Below are 26,404 nucleotides of genomic sequence, written 5' to 3'. Positions count from 1 at the left end.
CATGGGTTTTTGGATGACTATATTGAGAACACTGCAAACCAAAAAGGAATCCACGAGAGTCTGGAAATTGTTTCATATAGTTTGCCCTTTCAACGCCTAGCTTTTAAGCAAAGGTCCCCCACATTTCTCAGTTGTAAGTTTTTGAAAGCAACTCAGGATCTCAAATCAGTTTTAAGGAATAAGCAAGCTTGTCCAGCCTTCATGTAGCCCTTGGTGGGCTCACTGCCTTCCTACGTCATTCTCTGGCTGTTGTAACAGTTGTAGGAGGAAGTACAGGCAGACACAGCAATGGCCAGTTCTGCAGTTCAGAAGCCACACAGGCTCCCAAAAGTGGAGAGGTTGCCGTTCAGTGCTGGTGATGCCGCTGAGGCCTGGCGGATGCAGGGCAGGCAGCCTGTCCCTGTGGGCACAGGCTGGCTTCCACTGGTCCTTCCAGGCTTCAGCTAAGTTCACAGGATTATATGTGAATTAAAATAACAATAATGATAATGATAAAAAGAATTCAAAGGTACAAAAGGCCTCAGATGGTTGGGAGGCTGGAGCTGGAGAGATAACTGGGGACACAGGGACATAAGACCTCTGGTGTTGGGGACAACCAACTCCTACTCTTCCACACCCACCTTCACACTGTCCCCTTTGTCTCTGGTCCTCACTGTCTGCACCTGCAGGTGCTCCAAGAAAAGTGTATCTAGTATGTTGTCAGGTATAAGGTTGCATGTACTGTTACTTTTCTGTAGCACGTACATCTTAGAACAAAACACCAACATATGCACCCACAAATACCACCATATATATAAATGTGGTCTTTTCCTATTTGAGCTAAATAGATACATTTTTAGTCATTAGTCATTTCACCTGTTCCAGTTTTTATGCGCTTCAAGTCTTAAAAAGGTGGGGGTGGGGGAAGCAACCAAAGGAACCACAAGCAGCCGAACTGCCGCTTATTTTCTGTGGCTTTGTGAGAACAAACAGGACACGTCAGCACTCCTTGCCTAGAACAGCGGGATGAGCGCCACGGGAGAGGCTTCAGCGGACATACCAGTGCCAGGAGAGATCTGCTGACATGTCAGCTCAGAAGCTTCCTTCAAAAATCCCCACAGTATGGTGGCAGGTTCGAACACCTGGCCATGATCAGGGCCTGGGGAAGGCTCCAGAGCTGACGTGCCCCAGTGAAGTGCTTGGTTTCAATGCCATTTTTTAATTTGACACCAAAGTGCACCCGCTGTTTTCCTGCCTTGGCCGTCCATCCCTCTTCTAGCCTACTTCCGCAGCAGCTTATCTCTTGTGTGTCCACAATCAGTAACCTCAAATATCTTGCTGGCCACAGGTCCTAGAGAAGTGGCTGGGCATAGCAGGCATTCGGAATAAGATGCCAATACATTGCTTCAAATGGCAGCAGGAAAGAATCACTACAAAGCCCAGCCCTGGATCCTAAAGTTGAGCACATCCCTGAATTCAGAATTGTTTGTGATCTGAGCTGAAATTAAAAAGGACCCTGAGAAGAGCAACTCCTAAAACAAGCACAAACAATAGACAATTTTGAGGCTTTGTTTTAAAGCTAGACTTGACCTTCTATTTTGCACAAGCATGCATGGGATGAGCCAGGTGAAGCTTTTCAAATGCTAATGAAACAACTTTGAAGCCAACAATTCCTAAAGATTTTCGAACTTTTCTCAGACCATTATTCTCTTTGATTTCCTGCTTGCCAGTGCAAGTCATTGAGGCTCTGGAGCAAATTCTAGCAGAGGAGGCTCTGAGCCCTTTCTTAATCCCCACCCTTACCCATCGGCTTTGCTTCCAGGCCACGCTCTGATGGTGAGTGAGAGGGAGTGCCACTTCCTCCCACTGTGTCCCAAGTCCCACTGCACTGTGGGTGTGTTCTCTCACTCAACGGGCCTCCTGGATCCCATTTGTAAAGAGGCTTGGCAAGACTCCTTTCTGCTCCAGGTGCTGGGAGCTTTTCAGTTACCTGGAATGGAAAAGCAACCTCTTCCTGTATTGGAGTCCCAAGTCAGGGACAAAGGCCACTGCTGCTGGCATGGGTGGATGGCCTGCCGCCTGCAAGCTCACTGGATACCCACAGAGTATCTGCTGTGTGCAGGACAGCTGGCGTGGGGGTCTTGCCCTGTGTAGCTCTTGGCGGTAGATGTTACAGTCTCATTTTGGAGACAGACTCAGGCTGGCCAGACCTCACACGGCAGGGGAAGGGCAGGTGGTGGCACTACTGTGGAAGGGCTTGGCTGCAGCCACATCTGAGCTCTGAGTGTGGGCTCAGTGAAGAGATCTGAGCCTTTCCCAGGTCTCTCTGACAGAACAATGTGCCTCAAATGCTTCATCAAGCGAAGTCTTCAGATGCTCTGAGCACTTTGCTTGAGCAAAGACTCACGCATGCACTCATACTTTCTGGTTAACTTTCAGTTTACCTGTTGTCGGAAAGAGAAAGATGAGCCCAAGCAGCTATGTGGAAGTCACAGGGTCTAAAGCGAATGCAAAGCAGCATGGAACGGCACAGGCAACGCCCGCGCACATGGCTGAAAATGTTGCCTCCGCAGGGCTTCTTTGTGCTGCTAGGCTTTAGTCTCCAGATTTCCCGCCATGCACATGTTATCAGAACAAATATCTGCAAAGAGTTTTCAGGTCAATGCAAATACTAGCTTTGTCTTCCCCTCAAATCAGAAGAAAGCCAAATCATGAGAGCCGATGAGTAAAACAATGGAAAAAGATAGTTTGACAAAACTGAGCTGTGGCTGCTTGCTGCCCACAAATCAGTATGATCCTGCCCATCCAGTTTCCTTCTGGGGACCCAGGGGAGGATAGCTAGTGGTCTGCATAGGCCAAAGGCCAGCTAACAACAGTCCTCAGGCCTAGGGAGCATGGAACCAGGTGAGACAGGGCCAGATCTTCTCAGTGGTATTCAGACCTGCCTCAGTCCTGGTCTCTTGCAAACTGGATTTAAGGCTAAAGAATAAGAAATCTAGTTCAGCAATGTCAACTCAGACAGTGTTTAATCCTTGCATTTAAAAAGTGTAACATTTTTGCCAAAAAATATTACTGTAGTGGCCAAGGAGATGGCTCAGTAGAATAAATGCTTCCCTGGCAAATGCGAGGGCCTGAGTTCAAATTCCTGGTTCTACAAAAAAGAGGAAAAAAAATCAGTAAAAATTACTGTTGCACCAGTTTTTGAAAACATACCTGTTGACATAGATAGTGTTAGCTTAATTACATAAATACACTAGAAAGCATCTTCCTTTAATTGTCAGGCTGGTCTCAATAAGGAAAGCAATTGAGCCATCAATCTCAAAAGCCAACAGCATGTACCTGTGGGTCTTAGCAAAACAGCTGCCCCAGCACACAGTCATATATTTGTGTCGGGCTCTAGAGCTTTACTCAGAGCTGTCCTCATCCTGTCTCAGCAGCAGACCTGAAGAAGCCCTTTGGGCTCCACACCCAGCGCGCAGCTGCCTCCCCACAGCGGGGCCGGGAGCCGCGCACCCACAGAGCCTCCCCGCCAAGCTCACCATCGCAGTCAGGCTACACACAAATAAGGCCACAGCCAAACTAACTGCCTCTTGCTTATTCCACTTTCCTCTGAGGGACAGAGAATGCTATTTTTCACAGACCTCAAGTCATCAAGAACATTTTTATTTTTAAGAGAAGCCAAAATAACTTTTTGGAGAGCAAAACAAAACAGGAAGGACATTCTTTCCCATTCCTATAACTAAAACATAATTACAAAAAGTATTTGCTAACCTTCCCAGAAAATACACCTTTAGCTAAAGTTAGGAGTGTAACCTAAGAGGATAATGACTTAGGTAGGCACAGGCAGAGCCAGAAATACCTCAGGCTGAATCCTATTCTTAAATGACCAACTTCTAAGAAGTATCCAAATTACATTTGTTGTGCTAAACTTGTATAATATTTAATAATTCTTGGAACAGGAAGCCATTTGATGGTAGTTAAAAATCCTAATGAACATATAGATTTTCATTGCTGTAATTTTCATTATAAAGGGGTATGATAGATGTATTTACCCATTCTTTTATGGTTTCAATGAGTTGCTGAATATACAGTTTTCAATTTTTTCCATTTGCTATACACATTCAGACTTATTTGCTTCTTATTTAAGGTACTATACTAGGTATGAGCTAAGGACATAAGAAATATTATAATTAAAGCCACAAATTAGAGATCAGAAAATAGGAATGAGAGAAGGAACTGCTTTTGTTCCGCTGTACATATATATGGTCTAGGACAAGAGGCGGCTTAACTGTGCACCAAGAAAACTGCAGAGCTACGGCTTATGTGGGTTTCCAAATTTCTTGAGAAGAGCCAACCTCTTGGAAAGTCTATCATAAATATTTCCTCCTTCACAAGTAAATGTTTTGATTTGCTATCAGCTTCCGTCTGGCAGCCTGTATGACCATGCTGTCCACTTGACAGCTGCCCCAGCAGCCCCAGGGACACAGCAACATACCGGTGAAATCAGGTCGAAGGACACGGGGACCTTACCCTGAATGCATCGTGACCACTGTAACTCTGAAAATGCAGAGTTGCAGCATCCCCCAAAGTCTTATTTTCAAAGATGCTTTGGGAAGCAGCAAAAGAGCACAGCTTCTTGACTTTCATTAAAAAGTAAGCTCTTGTCTTACCCCCGTGTCCTGGGCCTATCTCTGCCTTCATTTATTTTTATCTTTTAATCATAATAAGCCACCGCCACGGGGGCTGCTATTTTTGGAAAGGGAGAATGGGACAGAGAAGGGACTGAGTGACAACAAGTCACAATTTTAATAAAACATGACCCTCCACCTGGAGTGGGGCTGGCGCTGATGAGCACTCCTGTTAGGCGGGACTGTCAGCCGTTAAGACAGAATGATTTTCCTACCTTAAGTGCCTGCTTCCCTATTTAGCCTGAAAACTCCAGAGCATGCAAACTCGGTGGAAACTCCAGCGAGGCAGGCGCAGGGCTGGCCACGTGGCCTGGAGGGTTCCGGCAGCACCGTCCTTCCAGCCTTCCTTCTGGTGCAGGCTGGAGAATGTTTCCATATTATCTGGCTACTATTTTATCTATGCTAAACTCCTTTCAGCAACTACTCACCAGGATCATTAAACCACCTACAAGCACTTTTTCTAGGACTTTCTTTGCACTACTAGAAAATATATTTCCCCAAATTATGAAATTACCATTCAAACAGAATTAAGAAAATTGAAAAAAAAATTAAAAACCTAAAAGCCCCTTTTAATTACAATCAATGGACCAAGGGAATAGTACTCAGTGTGAGGGGTTTTTTTTCCTCTTCTGTCATTTTGCTATAGAGACACAAAATTCCTTTTCTGCTTCAGCATGAGGTCGAGGCACTTGATGGAAATGACATTAACAAGGCTACTGTCCTGTTTTCGGAATGTAGGAAGTGAGTCAAGTTTAAATGCTGTGAAGTGTGGAGTAATGAGCAGGTCCAAAGTTCAGCGGAGGATCCAGAAGCTGGACTCCCAGGGCCCGAATGCCTAGTGTTGAGAGGTGTCTGGGTCCCGGCTGGGAGGCACCACTGAGCCCTACACGTCCCCGTCAGATGCAGGTGCAGGGCTGGGCTTCAGTTAGAATCATATGCAGGTCATTAAACTGGCAAAGGAGACCACTCCAGGCCCCCCGCTGTTGCACTCACAGGAAGTGGAGCCTGCTTCCTGTGACTCTGAACTAAATCTTCACCTTACGCAAGAATTACCAGCAATTTTGTCAGGGACAATCAGTGCTTTGTGCTCATGTAGAGCATAAACGGTCACTTAGAGAAAGCTGCACAGGGATTTAAAACTTAAACATCTTAACAACAACCCCTCAAGCAAGGAGAGAGAAGTGGGTGTGGGTATACTTTGCCACCCTTGGTACTGAGTAGAAGGGAGCCTGCCACAGCCCTGATCCTGTGTCTGGCAGGAACTCTAACACTTAAGGCCCACTTTCAGAGAAAGCACCTGAGCCAGAGAAGGAGAAGCGAGTGACTGGTTGGCGCTGTAACATCACTCCAGCGTCCTGTAATGGACTGAGCCCTGGTCCCCGTTCAGGGGAAAAGATGCTCCTTGCCACGCTCACAAACCTCTTCGACCTGGGCACACTCGGCAGCTTGGCTCTACCAGATTCTTGTGCTTCCCTTGTGCCTCCTGTGGTCTAAACACCACACTGTGCATCGCTTGGGGTTGGGGTGGGCACAGACTCTGGAGTCCCACTTAGACCTACTGAGTCATGGAATCCTGACAGCTAGTCCACAGCCACAGTCAAGTCTGAGCCCTGGGCTGGATGGAGGAAGCCAGGATGTCCACATCCCAAGGTGGGAAGAAAACATGATTTTCACCTTTGCATTCTCTTAAAATATCATTCAAATCTTGAGGAAGAAATTTTGACCTTGGTCTTTGAAAACTGAAAGCATGATGCTGCAATGAGATTCTGGCTGAAGAGTTGGGCCCCAGCACTGCCACCATGGTCCTGAAGCACAGTAGTCCCCTGAGCCCACCTGCTAGGAACAGGTCAGCTGAGTACAGTTGCTCTACACTGATGAGAGCTGACACAGATGCTAGGGCTCTTTTATGTGTTAAGAAGGAATTCTACTAATTCTCTCGGAGATTTTTGTTTATATTGTCAGTGTCACAAATGATATGATCTTCATAGTATTATATCAAAATATTGCAACTCCATATCTTGTAGGTTAAATTCTTATGAGGCCATGAACCTACAGGTATAGAGAGGGTGGCCTGGAACATCTGCATGCAAAGTTAGGGCCGGGTGTTCACATGAAGCTCATTTAGTGGGCTCAGTGGCTGTGAGTCCACGCTGCTGTGTATGGCAGGCACGACCCTCCAACATGAGGTGAGGCCAGCTCCTCCCTGCTCAGGGTTGGCAACACCCACTGCAGCAACCCAGAATGTAGGGGCAAAGGCAAACTTGCCCCTGCCCATGGGCTCCACAACAGTTTGGACAAGAGGAGCACAGGGAAGGACCCCAAAGTCCTGAGAGCTTCCCTGTTGGCAGACAAGTCAAAGGCAGCACAAGCCAAAAGCACAAGGGAAACTCCAACAGAGACAGCTGTGAATGCTGCCCATGGCCACAGGCCCCAAACCAGTCCTTTTCCTTCATGGAAGGCTATATTGCAACATGTAGAATACTACTAAAATACAGGGTATGGGAGAAAAAATGTAGAGATATGAGCTTTCTTTTTTAAAAATAACTGAAAACTGCCTCATTTTCAGTGGTAGAGAGATGCTAGGGACAAGTGAAGCTAGGGATCTTGTTATACTTTAATTTGAATCTCCCAGAGCAAAGCCTTTAGTTCAATCTCAGTAGAAAGTCCAGATGGTTGCTGGGGCACCTTGGGCCCATCTTCCTATCTTTCCACCCACCCTCATGGATACCTCACCTTTGCTCTTCTCTTCAACACCAAGATCTGCCTCTTCTTTCAGCCAAGCATGGCACTTCAGCCCTGTCCAGCAAGGGGCAATTCTGTAGGAAGCCTGTCCACCCCAGCTCCTCTGGTCCCTTCTACCAGCATCATATAGATTCAAGGACATGTGTGGACACCTCTCAGCCTGCCTCTCCCTGATCAAGGCTGCTCTTCTTCCTCTCCAGTCATCTGGAAGCTTGCTGCCCCACTATGGCTCCAGGGTTGACGCACAGTCCACACTACTTGATCAGATACCAGCTCAGCAGCACCTCACCTGCCCTTCCCTGCTGTGACCTTGGATTCCCACCAACACATTTCCATAACTTGTTGCCAAAGCAGAATTCCAGATAGAGCTCTATGGGCAGTACTCCTGCCTTCCCAGAGGCCCTGCCATCTCTGAAGGCTACCTCTCCACTGCCTGGACAGGAAATACTCCTATGCTTCCTCACATGAGCTCCCCTGCATCCCTCTGCCAGGATGCTCAAGCCCATGCTCTGCCCTCACAGCTCCCTTATGAAAATTCACCTGCCTGTCCCCTGCACTGGTGGCACCTGGGGTTGTTACAACTCTGGCCAGATGACTTTTAACTGATCCTGTGTGCTCCCCTAACCCCTTGGTTGAGGCCACCTTGAGAGCAAATATGGTACCCATGTGGCTGACAAAATGAACAGTTTCTTTAATCTGAACAGGTTTGCATAAGAAAACATGTACACAGTATCCAGGTGGGAAAGTTTCAATCAGAGATTCCTAACTTGGAAAGAAAGAGGAAGGAGAGGAAGGAAAAAGTCAGAAACATACAAGCAAATGAGGCATCCAATTGCATGTTTCTGGAGTACACATTGACCCTGGAGTGGAAAAATCCCAAGATTGAATTTTTGTATTGATTATCCAATTATTAATCTTTATGGAAGCTATTCCAACACTGCGCATAATGAGTAATTCATCAAAGTGTATTAGGTGCCATGCAAGTTGCATTCAGTATAAAGGGCCATTAGCTCCTTGTAATTGCACATTACTGGAGCTTTCCTCAGTCCTAAATCAAATCAACAGGGCCAGCACGCACGCACTCTAATTGACTTGGTGTAACAACGCACACCCCTGGGGACTCCTAGCACTAGGCCTTGTTGAAGGACTGGACTTCGCTTCCATGGACCACTTTCAGCCCAGTGTGGGCAGGCACAGCTGGCTGGGACAAGCAGGGGACCACAGAGGGATGGGTGACACAAGCCAGGGGCCATGGTGGAGCAGGTCTTGCTCCCAAGGATGCCACTGGATGCATCACAAACTGTCTTTTGTGCAGTAGTTCTCCCACTCAGCCTAGATCCCTCCAAGATGGTCAGAGGTAGATGCTGCCTGGTGACAAATGCATCTCCAAGCTTCAGTCATATGAAAGGGCACTGGCAGGAGATGGAAGTGGGTAACCTTCCAGAAAGTTCTATGTCCATTCACCTGGCTTGTTCTTTCTACAGTGACCCATGGCCTCTAACTCCAGAGCAGGAGCCTAGAATCGCATCCTCCATGGTGTCAGGGACAGGATGAGAGCAGTGCTTTACTCCCCGACACCTGGAATCCTTACTTAAATTTTGCTTGTTTAAGCTCTCCTCATTTATTCTCCCCAAATCCACTCCAGTATTTTAAAGGGCAATGAAGCTGATGGTTTGTTTATAGCCCCACAATGCCTAGGCCAAAGTGACATGGAAATATTAGGTAGTTTTTGTTTTATCAGTCAACACATGAAAATTGCATGTTTGTGGTGGTACAGTGTGGTACCCCACATGACATTGGGCAGGGATGGAATTAGTGAAGTTGGAAGTTGTCTGGAGTTTCAAGATCCAGACATAGAGCAAGGACCAACTCATTCATCTGCAGATCCTCCACTCTCACTGCTGGCTCTGGTGAAATTGCCATCAATAATTTGCATACTGTCTTGGGATTAAGAAATTTCTCCATCTTGGTCTCTTTTCAGAAAAATTAGCATTAATTTCCTTCTCCAGTTACCTCAGTTTAATTTCTGAAGGATTATACTTCATCTTCAGGCCTGGGGATGTAGCTTAATGTTAGGGTACTAGTCTAACATGAGCAGTGGTCTAGGTTCAAACCCTAGTATTGCAAAACCAAAAAACATAACATGTCTTCAGAAGAGAGACTGATTGGTGGTGAACAATCTATCCTGAAGTGTCTGCTCACAGTAAATATGGGTTCATCCTGGGCACCCACAAAGCTTTGTAGTGAACTGTGAGTGATTCACCTGAAACCAAGACAGTGTCTGAGCTTCATGTGTTTCTCACCAATCAGGTACTAACCTGGCCTTTTCTCTGATGGTGCTAGAGCAGATCTGTGGATCAGCAAAAGGGGACTCTCGGACAATGGTCAGAAGATGAGATTGAGGTGTAGGGCACTCGCTGATTAGCTTCCCTCCCTCTCCTCCCCAGGCTGCCAGGTCACTGTGCCTGGTGCAGTCAGAGGGCATCTTCAAGCAGGGGCACAGTTAGATAGAACACTTGGAATTTGTCAAGTCCTGATCAAATGGAAATCAAGGCTGTAATCGAAGGCGTCAAAACTATGTCAATGAGAAGAAAGATTTGTACTAACAGTGTTTGGACAGGATATCATGTCTGCATCTTGTACTGTGAATAACCACTACAAAGACAACAATATGCAATGTATTAATTATTGAAACTGTCCTATTAATCGATTTTTGAAATTATCTCATTGCTATTTGTTTCTCAGTCAAATTAATAATAATAACAATAAACTGCTTATGTGACCCACTCCTGCCTGCACAGACCCAAGAGGGAGTAGGACGTGGGAGAATGTCTCTACCTTTGAGGCAACTGTTGACCACAGTGGTTAAGGGAGTTTTTGAAGAAAACTTGCCACAGGGGCAGATCTGTCCTCTCCTTAATCCCTAATGAGTGCTCGGCTGTCAGGGGTGCATCACTGTACAGTTTGCCACCAGTGCAGGGTCCTCGGTAAGCAGAGGCTCCAACAACCCTGTGCCTGGCTGGGCCTCAGTGAATCTGATGCCCTCAGGGGCTGAGAGGCAGCAGTGCCAGCTCACAACACCCAGGGCAGTGGTAGTGGCAGAGAGCTGAATCCACAGATGGCACTTGGTAGATCTCAGCACCCTGAGACTCAGATCAAGAACTCCACTGCCAGACAGACCTTGAAAGGAGAGAAACAGGAAGTAGAAGGAAGGGGGCAGGAAGTCTCCTGGCCAGGAAGTGACAACAAGGGCATCGGGTGGACGCCACGGCATGTGGCTTGGAGCCCAGATGAATCCCACCTCCAAAAAAGCCTACCACACCTCCAGAGAGATGCCTTTAAATTCATAAATTGCCTAATTTCTAGCCACAGGCTGCTGGATAGTACTTGAGCTCTACATTACCTCGACAGGACTTTACCATGGATGGAAAGCTGGAGTTTAGTCCAGTGGAAACTGCTGCTTCCATCTCAGCAAAAGAAAAATTACAAAAAAAAAAAAAATTAAACATTCCAGTTAATATGGTGATGAAAGATAAGGTGGAAATGAGAAACAAAGAGCTGGAGAGAAAATGGGGGCAGAGAGGGGAGGAGAGAGGAAAGGCTGACCACTACAAGCCTTTGCCTGGGCCTGGACACGTTTCCAAAGGATAGCTACTGTGTTTAACTTTTCTTTTATCCAGCATAAAAACCTAATTAATAAATGAGATTTAACAGACATTTTTAAGCTCCTTTCTTAAATTAAAATGCAGAAAAACGTCTAATTATGCTCCACCCTTCCCAAACACACACTAGATGTTTTCCAGCGTGGCTGCCGATGCTGCAGGTCAAGCCAGAGCAAATATTCCAGGTGACAGAGCCCGGCTTCCTCTGTAGACCCTGCCAGCGTCTGCTACCTCACTCCATCCGTTGCTCCACCTTCTTTCTCTCTAACCATCTGCCAAGAGGAAATAACTTTGCTGTACTGGGAGTCTGGGAAGCCCAGGAAACAATGTGAAATCCACAAAAATAATTGAACTTCACTTTTACTAAGCTGTTCAGTTCCATTCTGATTTTTATTACAATGTCAACAAGAGTTTAATTTGTTTTAAAGTTAGCTTCTTAAATCGGAGTGATATACGGTAATTTACAGCTTGCTGGCAATAGCTACTGTGGAAAAAAAGGAAAGGGCATATACAGGCGCTTCTAAGTTTGAGGTTGTGAAAGCAGGGAGCTCAGCCAAGGGCAGCAAATAGCACACTCCGCGGATGCCGAAGGGCCACATGACCAGGTACCTCTGCCTCCTTAACCAATCTCATCTGGGGACTCTAATTGAAAGGAAATGTTCTGAAATGTAATTTCTAGAACTAAAATACTTGCAGATGCTAACTAGGTTGCTAATGATGAAAATATTTTAGGGGTTTATGAAGAAGCCCCCCTCCCTGCCCCATTTTTAGTGACTCACATTTCTTCCCTAACCCTGAAGGAGGGTGCGGCTTGCTTGGTGTCCCCTGGCAAAAGTCTGTCTGCAGAGCACAGGGCTCCCTCTCTGACTCTTGGTGGCAACTCTGCTGCAGAGCTGCTTGATCTCAGCCACAGCCCTGGACCTTTAGCTAGGGTGAATCTCTAAGCCCTGCTAAAGTCATCTGTGGAGACTCAGGAGACTAACAGTAAACCCATCCGCTTTATGAGCAGAAACAGGGAGGTGGGGGTGGGGACATTAAAACCCAGTGCTTTGAAGGCAGGGAGTCTCAGGAGGGGTGGAGCCCCAGGAAGGCTGTGCCAGCACACATTGGCGGTGGAAGGAGAAGCGAGGTTTCCTCATGCCCCGATGATCTGCTCAGCGGCACACAGAACAACTCCACACCCACCCAGGGTTTCTCAGCCCTCCCTGTCTGCACGCCAGACACGTCGGCTGTACTTTTCTCTTCTGTTGTAGCCGGCTCGGAGTAGAGCCAGAGCCTGGGAAATCCTAGGCTGCTGAGGCTGTGAGAGCCTGCTGTTTCCAGGCCACTTCCTGCCATATCTAGAATAGCAGCAGCTGGGAGGCCTGATAGGCTGCATCTGGAGAAGGCTTCACCCAGGGGCTGGGAATCAGTGCTCGCCTGCCGATAACACCCTCCTCTCAAGGGTGCTCTGATGACAGCATCCTCCACTGTCTGGAGTTTGGGAACAAAGCTGCAGGGTCCTGGGAGTGATAACCCAGGCAGTGTCTGGCCACAGGCCTATTGTCCTGTGCACCTATCAGCATGTCAGCCAGCCTGTGGGGCTGGGCGGGCAGATGCAGGGTAACCTTTCTTTGGACTTTGCTGTGTTTGTCAGTACAGTAATCTGAACAGAGGAAAGAGCCCTACTTCAAAGTTAAAACTGGAAAGAGTACAGGGATTCTGAAAACTCTGTGCAGGCAAGCTGCTCTAAGCCCACGGGGACTTCATGTCTGCATCAGGAAGCACGTGGGCTGTAGTCACACAGATGGTAGTGGGCTCCAAGAATCCCGCGCTGAGGAAGTCATATGCTGTCTGTGCTCCTAAAGATAATCTGTAATTTAACTAAGTGGCCAGTGAGTGGGAAGCACACATTACTCCCTAAGAGAAATCCTGCCATCAACATTGGGTTCTCATGCCATGAAAACAATTACATTTTTCCTAATGCTCTCAGAAGTTCACAGCTGTGCATGATCATGGTCTACTCAAGCCTTGTGCTCCAAAGCTATGTTTTGCTTTTGGCCCTGAGCATTTTAAAGACTGGCTAAATTTATCATAAAACTGCATTCAACTGTCACCTCTGTGGAGGGAAGGTCCATATCACACAACAGAGGCAGACAAGCCTACGTAGACAGAAATGAGACCACTGAGCCCCATGAGTAAGCTGCCCTGCTCCACGGGTGGCTCCCATCCTATGGGTGGAGATGCCTGAAAGAGGGCGCCAGAGAAAGACCAGGTGATAAGACCCCATGGACTTAGGGCTCCAAGGAGTACCAGAAACCATTGGTCCTGGCCACAAGCTTGGCTATTTATAGCACACCCATCCCAAACAGGGCCATTTCCTCTAAACCACGAGTTCACCCTGGGCTGTGGTTGAGAAGGGGTAAATCTTACACTATGCCACAGTACAAACCAGCACAAATGAAAGTAGCTCTCTCTGTCTCTCTGTCTGCCTCTGGGGTCTTCACATATTCCTAGCCCTTTACATTTCTTTTTAATTTTTGAGACAGGGTCTTCATACATACTATATAAGAGCACTCATTTTTGCATAAACAAAATACAAAAAGCTCACTTCTAGAAAAGTTAAAAAGAACACTGTGCTGCAATTCACACCACGTGTCTCCTGTATGTATATCATTATAGAAACATTACATTTCATATACTTCACCTGCCTCAAGAGTACAATCGGGAGTGGGGAGATAGCTCAGTAGAATAAGCACTTGCCTGGCAAGTGCAAGGGCCTGAGTTCAATCCTCAGTTCCGCAAAAAAAAAAAAAAAAACAATCAGTGATTGTTTTTTAGGTAACTTACAAAGTTGTGCAACCACCATGTAAGCCTACTTCAGAACACTTCCATCACTCCTAAAAGGTGCCTCATGCCACTGAGGATTAAGCCTTGTCTGCCACCCCTTCCCAGCACTGGTTATGATCGTGGAATATTAAGCTTGTGTGTCTGCTTTTCTTCACTCGATTTGGTGCTTTCTAGGTCCACACAGACCCAAAATGACTGAGCACCCTGTGCTTTCAGGGGCAATCCTGTCCCATGACATGGGGATGCCATATTCCCCATCTACCAAACAATGCAGGTGTTTTGAACACTTCACTATTAAAGAATGCTATGAAGGACACCTGTATACAAACTGAATTTTTCTTGGACAGATACCTAGGAGTAAAACTGAGGGGTCATATGGTAAACCTATTTGAATTTTTAAGAAACTGTCAAAGTCTTATACTAATGCCAGTAGTATGTCAAGATTCCAATTTCTCCAGTCCTCTCCAAAATTTGCTATTCTAGTCATCCTAGATGATATAAAATGGTATCTCACTTTGCATCCCCTAATGACCAATGATATCAAGTGTCGGTTCATGCCACTTGACAAGGGGATGGATCCTGCAAGATGCAGTAGAAGTGATTTCACCTGTGCCAAAATCACAGCCTGTACTTATAAGCACACAGACTGAAATGTTGATAGCGTGACTAGCTGACATGGTCTTGTGGAACCACCATCATACATACGTTCAACACTGATTGATATATCATTACATGCCACAGGACTGTACTTACCAACCCTCTGAATATCTGCTTTGGAAACTGTTCAGATCATACCATTTCCCTTACTATTACTGAGTGGCAAGCATTCTTTGATTCTAGATTAAAGCCCTTTATCAGAGAATCGTTACACAAGTGCTCCCCACTACACTGTTAAATGGTGGCACCTTTGTCCAAGTGAGTTTACCATAAACACCAAGGTGCCCTTTTTCTGGGGGTGGGGGGTTACCAGGGCTAGAACTCAGAATCGTGTGCTCACCAGCTGGCACTTATGCCACTGAACTATATTTCCTGTAGTCCACTGATGGTGAACCTTTTAGGGTTTTCAGCGATACAAACAGACTGCTGTGGCATGTGTGCCATAGGTTTGCCCTCACTGCTCTAGTCTATTGCTTGTGTTTGCTTCTTAAAATGATATTTTTTGAAGCACAAAACTTTTATATTTTGATGACATTCCTTTTATCAGGATTTTATTTTATAGACTGCTTTTATTGTCTTACAAGGAATCTTTGCCTAATTTAAGATTTTGAAGGTTTTTCTCACATATTTTATCCTAAAATGTTTGATTAGTTTAGTATATTAGTTCTTACATCTTAGGCCCAGGATTAATTTTGAGCTAGTGTGTGGAAGGATGTTTGTACATGTGGATATTAGACCATCCCAGAATCATTTGTTAAAAATGCTTCCTACTACACTGTTAAATGACGGCACCTTTGTCAAAGTGAGTTCACCATGGACACAAGGGTCCCCTTTTTCTGGGGGATTACTGGGGATAGAACTTAGGACCTTGTGCTTGCCAGACAGACACCTGTGACCCTGGCCCTGGGTCCCCTCGATCTGCACACCTTACACCAGTGCCATCCTCTTCTGGGCAACCTTCAGCAAGTTTTGAAATCAGGAACTGTGACTGCATTCTTTGATTTCAAAACTATTTGGGCCATTTTTCATCTCTGCAATTCTATGTAAATTTTAGTATTCATTTTTCAGTTTCAATAGGAAAAAAATCCTGCTCTGATTTGATACAGATTGAGCCGATTCTACAGATGATATGGACAAGACTTCACCTTGATAGGCACTGTCTGCTCTGTGAAGACACAGCGTCAGTTAATCCAGGCTGAAATGCCCCTCAGTAGTGTTGTATGGCTCTCAGTATGCAAGTCTTTTACCTCTTTCGTTAAATTTATCCATAAATATCATATCCTTTTAATGCTATTGTAGATGTGATTTTTTCATAAATTTTTGGTTATTTATTATATTATTATATATAGAAATGTTGGTGGTTTATACCCTGCTCTCACATCTTAGTATTTATTACTTTTAGTAATGGATTATTTCTTCTGTCTCTGTCTCTGTCTGTCTGTCTCTCTCCTTCTCTCCCATTTCCTCCCTCCCTTCTCCCATGGAAGGAAGGATTTTCTACAAATACATCATGTTATCTGTAAATTAAAAAGGCTATTCTACTTCTTTCTAACCAGGATGCCTTCCATGTCTTTCCCTTGCCCCATTACTCTGGCCAGAACCTCAGAACGGTGTTGACTGCCAGGCTGAAGGTGGAGCAATCACTCCACAAGGCACTTCTACAGCTTTCACCAGTGCGTGTGATGTGCACTATGGATTTTGGTGACTGAGCATCCCTCATCAGGTGGAGGAGCCCCTCCACAGCAAGTTTGCTGAGAATTTACAACACAAATGGGTGTTGGCTTTTGTTAAGTGCTTTTTTCTTACATAGATTGAGATGAACTTACAGTTTCTGTTCTATGTTTTATTAATATAGTATGTTACAATACTTGATTTTCAGGTGTTAAACCTTGTTATATAAAAAAATTCCCACTTGGTGATGGTGTAAGCTTTTTCCATGTTGCTGGATTCAGGATGCTAAGATTTTGTTGTGGCTTTTGCTTCTGTATTCATACGTAATATTTTTCTATAGCTTCTTTTGTGTGATGTCTTTGTCTGATTTTGGTATTAGGGTCATAATCAAAGAATTAGTCGAGAAATGGTCCTTCCTCGTCTGTTTTCTGGAAGAGTTTGAGGCATTTGGCATTGTTTTCCTCCTTGAAATATTTGATAGATTTCATCATGAAATTCTTTAGTTTTGGGGCTTTCTTTATAGAAAAGTTTTTCATTACTAATTCATTTTCTTTGCTTGATACAGTGCTATTTATATTTTTCTAAACCAATTTTTCCATTTTATCTAGATTACTCAATTTATTGGTATAAGATTATTAACAGTATTTCTTTATAATCCTTCTAAATACCTAAGGAGTCAGTGGTAATTCTCTTTCATTTCTAACTTTACTTAATTAAACTAGTTCAGTGATGGTAAGCCTTTTAGAAACCCAGTGCCCAAACTATAACCCCAAACCTACTTATTTATCACAAAGTGCCAACACCACAATTAAACCTGAATACTGAATTATTTAGCTTAGAAAAAAAAAAGCTGTTACTTGTGCTTAGGTGCTGGGGGCTTGAACGCTGACAGGGAGGGCTCTGTGTGCGCGTGGTGGCACAAGGATATAGGCTCTCCACCCCCAAACTAGTTAAAAATTACTCAATTTTTCTTCTTTTTAAAGATTTAACTTTTGCTTTCATTGATTTTTCTCTTGTTTTTCCATTTCATTGTTTTCTGCTATTATTTTTGTCATTTCCTTCCTTCTGCCTGCCTTAGGTTCTATTTTCCCTTCTTCAAAATCTTTGAGGAAAAATCTTACATTAGTGATTTGAAATCTTTCTTATTTCTAATATAGACATATAAAACTATAAATTTTTCTTCAAATACTTCTTTGCATAAATCTTGGTATGCAGTGTTTCACTTGTATTCAAAGTATCCCTATTTCCTTCATGTTTTCTTATTTAACATATAGGTTACACAGAAATATGTTCATTTCAAAATGATTTGCAGAGTTCCCTAAGTTCTGTTGCTGATTCCATATTTAATTCCACTATGATCAGAATTAATATTTTTAATTTATGAAGGCCTGTTTCATGGCTTGTCAGGAAGTCTATCCTAGAGACAGTTCATTATGCACCCCACTCTGTACAGTGTTCTGTGGATATCTTCTGTGTTGAACTGGTTGGTTGTTTTGTTCAAGCGCTTTATGTGCTTGCTAATCTTCTATCAAGTTCTACCCATCAGTAAGAGAAGATATCAAATCTCTATCTATATTTTTGAGCTATTGATTTGTCCCTTAAATATTATCTGTTTTGTCTTATGTATTATGGTCTATGTTGTATGTGTCAATATGCTTAAAATTTGTTCTATACTCTTGTCCAATTTATCCTTTTATCATTATGAAATGATAAAGGGAATATTACCTTTAATCTGTCTTTCTATCTAGCAGTACTTTTTGTCTTACAACTTATTTTGTGTGACCTTAGTTATTATGCTAGTTGTGGTATGGATTTGATTTTATTGTGTCCCTAAAGGGTCTGATGTGATTAGAGGCTTGATCTTCAGGATAGTCTTACTGGGAAGTGGAACCATTACAAGGCGGGGCCCAGTAAGAGATCCTTATTGGATCCTATGGGGGGGTGTGCCTCAGAAGGGACTATGGGATTCCAGTCTTCCTCTAACTTCCCATTTGGTGATATAGACTCACCAGCAAATATGCCCTGATGTGATGAGGCCATGAAAGGGGCCCCTCGCCAGAAGTAACCAAGCCAGTGCAGCCTCTAAATCTCCTGGCTAAATGCACCTCCTCTTTTTCATAAGTAGTCTTTTGTTATAATCACAAAAAGCTGACCAGTGCATTAGTAATGCAACTCCAGATCTTTTTTCATTACTCTTTTCCATTTTACTTTCAACCTATCTGTGTTTTCAAATCTAAAATATGTCTTTTATAGAAAACAAGTAGTGGATCCTGTCATGTTAAATCCAATCCAATAATCTCTATCTTTTTACTGGAGTGTTTAGTCCATTTATATTTAATTATTGACATGTGAGTTCAATCCCTGGTACCACAAAAAAAATCTTTGACATGGTAGGATTTATGCTTGCCATTCTGCTATTTATTTTCTACATGTTTGGAACTTTTGGTGATGTGCCTATGTACTTTCATTATTTCCTTCTTTTGTTTCATACAGAAATATTTTCCAAGTGTATCATTTAAGTACCTTTTTCATCTTTTGTTTCTTTTTGGCTTTTATATTTTTAATTATTTCTCCAGTGGTTCTCTTGAGATTACATGCATCTTACTCAATATAATCCATCTCACATCAATACTAATTTATTTCTAACTATATATGAAAACTGTGCTCTGATACAATTCCCTTCCTATCCTTTCTCTTTTCTGTTATTGCCATACATATGATATCTAAATAAATATAAGTGCATTAGCACAGTTTTATAATTATTATCACATAATTTTCTTTAAACGTTAAGAAAAGAACTTTAAAATGTTTACATTGTCTTTCTATTTACCTATATAATAAGTCTTATCAGTGCTTTTTATTTCTTTGTATGCATCTGAGTTACTTCAACTGGAAGGACTATCTTTAGTATTTCTTGTTGGTCAGGATGCAACAAACTCTTGCTTATCTTTGTCAGAAAATAAAGTCTTTATTTTTAAAAGCTAGTTTCCTGGATATAGAATTCTTGGTCAAGAATCTCTTTGCTGAATTTTAAACATGCCATCCCATTGTCTTCTGACATTCGTGATCAGTCTTCCCAAGCCGATCAGTCTGAGGAACGCTCCCTTGCTCCGTTCAGGACTGTTGGTTGGGCTTTTGACAGTTTGGCTCTGATGAGTTTAGATGTGAATCTTTTTAATTTATTCAACTTGGAGTTTGCTTATCTTTTTTTGATACACAGTATAATTTTTCATCAAATCTGTGACTTTTTGACCATCACTTCTTCAAATATTTTTTGAGCCTTTTTCTGTCTCCTCTCTTCCTGGGGCTTTCATTATGTGTATGTATTTATGCTTTTTATGGTACCCCGTGCTTTGAGACTTTGTTCATTTCCTTCTTTCCTTTTTTTTGGAAAGAGAGGGTGTCCTCAGACTACATATTATCTACCTGCCAGGTTTGGTAATTCTTTTTCTCTAGCAGTTCAAATCTGCTGTTCAGATCTTCTAATAAATTTTTCATTTCAGGTATTATAATTTCCAACTCTAAAACTTCTATTTGATTCTTTAAAATATTCCTAACATCATATATTTGATGAGAAATATTTGTCATTTGTTCCTACAAGTTTTTAAATATAGTTTCCTTTAATTTTCTGAACAAATCTATAATGCCTTTGTTACTTAGTACAACACTTGAGACCTCTTGGGCACACTTTCCTTTGGTTGTGGGATTTATTTCTCTGTGTGTGAGATATATTTTCATGTTTCTTTGCACACGTCCTAATATTTCAGTTTAAAAATGGACACAATGTTAGTATGTTGTGCAATGCTGGAGTAAGATTTCCTTTCTAGTAGGATTTGTAGGATAGGTTTTTCCCTATTGTTTATTTGATTATAGAATTTCCTACACCAATTCTATAGATTCTCTATTCCTTGTTGTTTGTGGACACTAAGTTTTCTATACTCTTTTAAAGAAATTCCTGTTTCTGTTTTAGGTTTGGCTTCCTATATCTGGTCAGCAGAGTTTGACAGTCTGATGAAAATAAGGCTTCCCTCAGTACTGGAGTCTTAAATCTTCCAGCTGTATCAAGAAAACCTGGGTATTCACCCCACCTCCCACTTGAAGACTGTTGATGAGTCTGCTCAGCTTTCACTTCTGCTTGTGCAGGGTCTGAGGTCAGCCAGAGGTTAGGGCCTGGGCCGCTTTTCCTGAGCAAGCACACATCTACTCACATATGTGCAGCCTTCCAAGTCCCCAGGAATATGTCAGGACTTTTTATCATTCCCTGTGGTTATTTAGTTTGTCCAGGCTCCTGTTTGCCCCAGTGGTCACTATAGCCTGGAGCAGCTTCCTCCATCACAACTGTAACTAAAAGCTGCCCTTTTTTACATTGGCCCGGGAATGGGGCTTGGCTGGGGACCTTCAGGACCAAAGTGCCAACTGCACCTTGGGAATGAGGGTTTGGAAGAGCCCGACCACCTCTCTGTATAGCTATGGGCTCTTCTCAGCTGTGCTCCATGGGGCTTGTTGAGGGTGAGCATGGCCCCAGGCTACAACACTACAGAACACTTTTTACCAGTGCTCAGTTGTGCTTCTATAAATTTCTAGATTCCCAAACTGGTTTGACAAAATTGGCAGTTTTGCCAGTATTTCTGTTACTTCTTGGGGGATGGATTAGAGTCCTCTGTCCCTCAGTTTGAAACTCTTACCTCTCATCCAGTCCTTCCCGAGCTACATAAGAGAACCTTTGTAAATAACCAGGAACTCTGCTGAAGGAGACATGCATGCATGCTCCTCTGTGGCTTCCAAGGCCACCTTGCACTTGAAAGCTGGACTCTTAGGTCAGCGAGATACCTCAGTGGTCTAAAGCGCCTGCTTAGGCAAGCTTAGGCAGCCACAGAGAACCGCAGTTCTATCCCTTGCACCACATGCTGTGCCAGCCCTGCCCTCAGGGCAGGCTGAGCTGGCCTAAAAAGAAAGTTGGACTCCTGAGCAGGAGTCTTGTACATCAGTCTCTAGTCAAGCTGAGAGAGAAAACATGCTGATATGAGAGCTGGTGGTCAAGGTGTATTCCTGGGGCTGCTCCTTGGGACTGTACTTTGAACAAGTCAACTAACTTTTCTCTCTAAGCCTCAACTTCCTTCCACATAAAGTAAGGGTAATACTGGCAGCTGTTTCTATCCATGGGATTGCTCAAAGTTCCAATATGTAAATTTGAAAATAGATATAAAAAGGCACTTGGGAAGTTCCAAAGTACTGACCCTGTCAATGCCACAGGGGTCTCTGTTTGCTCGTAATTGTGTGTCCCATTGGATTGAGAAGTGCATTGCCAGGAAGACAATTACAGCTCCAGTCCCCACATTCTTCTGTGCTGGGCCAGTTACTCACTGCTCCTCTGGAATCCACGTGCAAGAATATGCTTTCGCATCAGGAAGCTCACCTGGACAGCTCTGAGCCATGGCTTCAGGGGCAGAAGAGCCCAAAGCCAAGGAAGTTTGGGGGTTATACGCAGAAACACAGATGTGACCAAGTCCTCATTGCCCTGGTCACCACTAATCTACAGAGAACCACTCTCTGATGAGTTCCCAACTGCTAGACCTGAATGTGGCTATTATATTTTAAATATTATGGTGACATAGTATGGTTATGTGCTACTCTGCTGGCTCACGGATGTGAAGTAACTTAGAGAAGCAACTCCTCATTATGAAATAAAACCTACTTTGGAATGAATGTGTCTTAGCAAAAGAAACTGCATGGACAGCAGAACACTATTGTACAAATTGATTAGAAATGGAGGAATACAGTTTAAATGTTTCTGTAATGATCTTAACCTGTTTGTAGAAAGAAAACAGTATATCTTCTCAAGAAAAAATAGCATTACAATGACAAAATACATACTAACACTTTCCTATTATTCAGATCTTGCCTACTAGAAAGGACAAAAAGATTACAAATGCACAGTCTTATTTGAACACCAGTAGTGCTGGTTATGAATTTGCTTCAGCACTAAATAGTATAATTTCCCAAGCTACAGAACTTTTGAACCCTTTTCCTTCACCTTTTAAAAATTTCTACCTCTATCTTCTTCCCTCAAATTAATAATGTCAACAACTTTTAAACTAAAAGGAACAAGCTAAGTCCCCTTTTCAAGGAGTAAAAAGCAAATGGTTAATAATAGCCAAATTTGGAAGCAGTACTTTCAAATTTTCTTCCAAGTTGCAGAAGATAATGGGACTGTAGAATGATACTTTGGCTAGAAATATAGTATAATTCCATCTTAATGTCTATATCAGATATCTGAAAAAAGTGCCCAGAACCCACCAGTGCCTCAGCTCCAGCGTCTGCGCATGCCCAGCCAACTAGAACAACCCCTTTCCCTCCTCTCCCTCTGCCTGAGGGAGAGAATGAAGACACTCTGAACCCAAGCCAGTAAGTTACAAGGCTGTACGCCTGCAGCAGCATCGATGTATGTCCGTGGTGGCCAAATCCACACCCTATTTATAGAGAGCCTGACTCAGCGGACAGTGTGGAGTCACCCCACCTGTCCATGTCTGCTTTTGCAAAGGGTCAGAATCCTGCCTGTCCCAATTCAGAGCCCAAAAGTGACAAGGTCCCACCATGCAAGCATGAACCTTAGGACACAGGGCAAAGCCTGCACCAGAGCTCTGCCTCCACCAGTTAATAGATACACATTAAACTATTTTGCTTTTCCAAGCAAATCTTTCATGTACTTACTGGTTATCACTTGGGTTCAGTGTAAAAAATACCAACTGAACATCTAGACAAAGATTGAAATATTTAAGCTGATTGTCTATATATTTGATGCACTGCAGCTCAAAGGCACATATGTGCAAACAACTTGCTGTGGTCCCTCTTTGCTCTCCTCTCCCCAGATTGACCAACTAGAGGCTCTGCACCTGAAAGCAGCATCTCTAGGCCCAGGCCTCAATAAACTCACCCTTATCAAGAGATCTTTCCTTTAAGAGTCTCTGGAGTATTGTTTATCCAGCTTGCTGGTCTACCATGCTTACAGCATCTCCACCCCAGGGAACATATTGTGTGTTTCATACCTCATGACCCCCAGGCAGACTTCCCAGTGTGTAAAGGACTGACCCCAATGAGTTATTTGCATGGTTGAATTCATTCTTCTACCCATCGCGTAGTGGCCTATGCCCGCGATATTTACAACTTGCAGTGTTTGATCGCTGCGGTACGAGCTCTTGCAATCATTGTTAGCAAAGGGGAAGGCTCAGAACTGGGCGTTTTGCCAGGTTAGTAAAACTTTCCATGAGGAAAGTTTTGTGTTTCTCAGAGCAGCTTAAGCTCAGGAAAGGGGAGGGGGTGAGAAGAGAGAAACTCATAGCCCAGACAGGGCAGACATGACTGGGCTCCCTCCTCTACCTGCTTGGTATTTTAATGACACCTAGATTTCTGCAAACCAAAGATCCTATAGGGGAACTGAAAGGCCTGATTGTGGCAGAGGCCATCAGCTGACCACAGTGACCGAGGCCACGTGGTGGCAGAGAGGCAAACACCTTGGGACCAGTCATTTTAGCCAAAATAAACTAAGAGGAGGGTGCTCCATTCAGCAAAGCAGTGCTTCCGCTGCCACAAATACCAGAATATGCACCACAGTGCTTCCACTTCACACAAATACCAGAATATGCACCACAGACTCCAGGAGCAGCCTAGCACTTCAGATGTGCACAGAAGAGGAGCCCACATCCAAGCGAGCGGCCCATGTTCACATGTGCAATTAAGAGGATACTAGTACCAGAACAGGAGCATCGCCACACACCCCAGCTTCTGACAGTGGCCAATTCAGGGAAGGAACTGGAAGAGCAGCAATACAGCTCTGTGGCATGTTTTTAGAAACCTACATTTAAAATAACATGAGGTTCTTAATACTAATATTTTTAAAATGTACTCTATGGTTTTACCATGCCCAAGGAGTCTAAATTGAAAGCTTAAGTCTTATGGAGTTTGTTGGAACAAAGAAGAAATTATCACTGAAATTTATTTAAGGGCCAAGGATTTCTGCAACAAAACTTAAAAGTAGAAATGATTGAAAAACAAAGAATCCTACTGTATCAAGAGAGGGCTCACCTTTTATTCTGAGGCTTACATTATTCCTTGAGATAACTAGGTGTCCAGAATGCATACTACCTTTCCAAATCTAACATGTGACCAAACTCAGGCCATGTGCGCATACCATGTGAACTGCCCCCAATCACATACTGAAGCAAACACTGAAAATATGTGTACCCAAAGTGCCCTAGACTCTCAGAACTGGTTATATCTTATCATTGCCTTTTCACTCTATGTTCCCAGAAAATAAAATCAAAACCAAAAGGAAACAAAATCCCACAATATATGTAGGATATACTCTTCTTACCTCCTCCCAAGCCAGCTGCCTTAAAATCGAAGCATTCTCTACCCTGCACATCTGTGCAGGTGGAGTCAGCAGGAATGATTAAATGAGGGACTAGAGTGTACTGCAACCTTGCTTTCACGGGCAGGAAAAGCACTTCGGGAAAGTGCTGGGAGGCGAGGGCTGACGAGTCTCTGTGTTTCTTTAGTCCCCCAGTCACTTGGACTGCGGTGGCTGCATGCTTGTTCCTCTGCGTTCCTTCCTATCAGCAGTTCTGCAATTGTAGGAGACTAAGTCTACACTCTGATGAGGGCTCAGGGTACCTCATGCCCACACAGAAGGCCAAACTCCAGAAGAAAACTGCTCAGGAGTGGAGTGTCTTGCTTGTCTGCCTGGCCGTGGGGAGCTACAACCATGCCAGGGGGCATCAGAGGGAACCCGGAGACCCTTTGTTCAGAATACTCACACCAACAACACAACAGTGTCCCCACTTCTTAGTTCTTGTTATATAAACTGACAAGGACTGCCTTTTACTAAGGCCACTTGAAATCAAAGGAGTTTAATTCTTTGGCTTAGATTTTTGAGGTTGTTTTCACTCTCAATGCTGCTTCTCTGGGGTGGTTGTAAATGAAACCTGAGACTGAAAAGAAAAGACATACTATGGTGGGTTCCTCTTCCTCATGGCACGACTTCCTGCATCAGCAATGCTACACCTTGGTGATGGGAGATCTGCAATGTGTGTGCCTCTCTCAGCAGAAGGGTGAAATTCAGCCAAGTATGTACCAAATGATAGTGCTCTGATGTCTCCTTCCATCCCTGCAGCTCAACCCAGTCTCACAAGGACAGTGACACTCTATGTGCTGAGTACACCGGACGCAGCATCCCCACCTCCCAAAGCTTCCCATCTGCTCCACATTCCAGCGCACAACACAGCTGCGTGTGACATTGGCAGCTATGACCTCCAGGGCAATGGGAAATGAGGCTGAACCTGCTTCCCGTTGCTGGGCCACAAGGTACTACCCAGATGTGGGAGTTCAGAGCTGGCTGGTCCACCTGCCTCTGCAAGGCTGTCCTGCCCTTGACCAGGTGACAAAGTCGAACACACAGCACTTCCTGAGGCAACTCCAATGCAGGCAAGAGCCACCCAGGGTGGCTCCTTGAGACAGCTGTCAGGCTAAAGAGGCAGTACTATGTGGCCTTCAAGCCTGTCCATCTTGAGAGTGTTAAGGACAGTTTTGTGTAGAGTACAGGAAAATAAATTTGGAGTGGACAGACAGAGACTAATTGGTATACTTTCCTGACATCTTGTAGCCATAGCAAACCTTCAGGAAGGTGCTCAGGACAGCAATAGCCCTTCAACATGGATGCCAATGGGGGAAGAGGCCCAGGAAAGTGGGGGCCTACTGAGTGAGCTATTGTAAGCTCCTCAGGTGAGGACAGAAGGAGAGCTCAACGGCACATGATCAACAAGCAGACCGGGGCACTGGGTTCAAAAGTTAAATATTTTTAAGTACAAATTTTTCATGCATGATCCTCAAAAAGCTTATAGTCTTGAGTCAGAAATTTGGAGAATAACATTCAATGGGAACTTCTGAAACACTAAAGCTAAAGGGCTTTGGCGCCAGGTCACTTGGGGTTGATGCAGGGCCTCTCAGCCCATACCACAGTCTTTTAGGAGAACAAGAAGCAGAATGCTGGACGTGACTGGTACTTCCAAATGTCCCTTCCAAATGTCCCCTTAAAAGCAAAAGGGAAGCCTGGAAGCTGACAGTTACAGCAGGGAAAAAAGTCAACAGCATTCAGCTCTTCCACTTTCATGGAAAACTGAA

The 26,404-nt window shown here is 44.0% G+C and overlaps 1 protein-coding gene across 4 annotated transcripts in view; it reads right to left on the bottom strand.

Annotated features, from left to right (window-relative positions):
• Nfatc1 (nuclear factor of activated T cells 1) overlaps nt 1-26,404 on the bottom strand; it is a 113,484-nt gene that overhangs the window by 6,925 nt on the left and 80,155 nt on the right. The window lies entirely within an intron of this gene.

Source organism: Octodon degus, unplaced genomic scaffold (assembly GCF_000260255.1).
Source record: "Octodon degus isolate 3935 unplaced genomic scaffold, OctDeg1.0 scaffold00120, whole genome shotgun sequence".
NCBI lineage: Eukaryota > Metazoa > Chordata > Mammalia > Rodentia > Octodontidae > Octodon > Octodon degus.
This window is presented reverse-complemented; position numbering and strand designations above follow the sequence as displayed.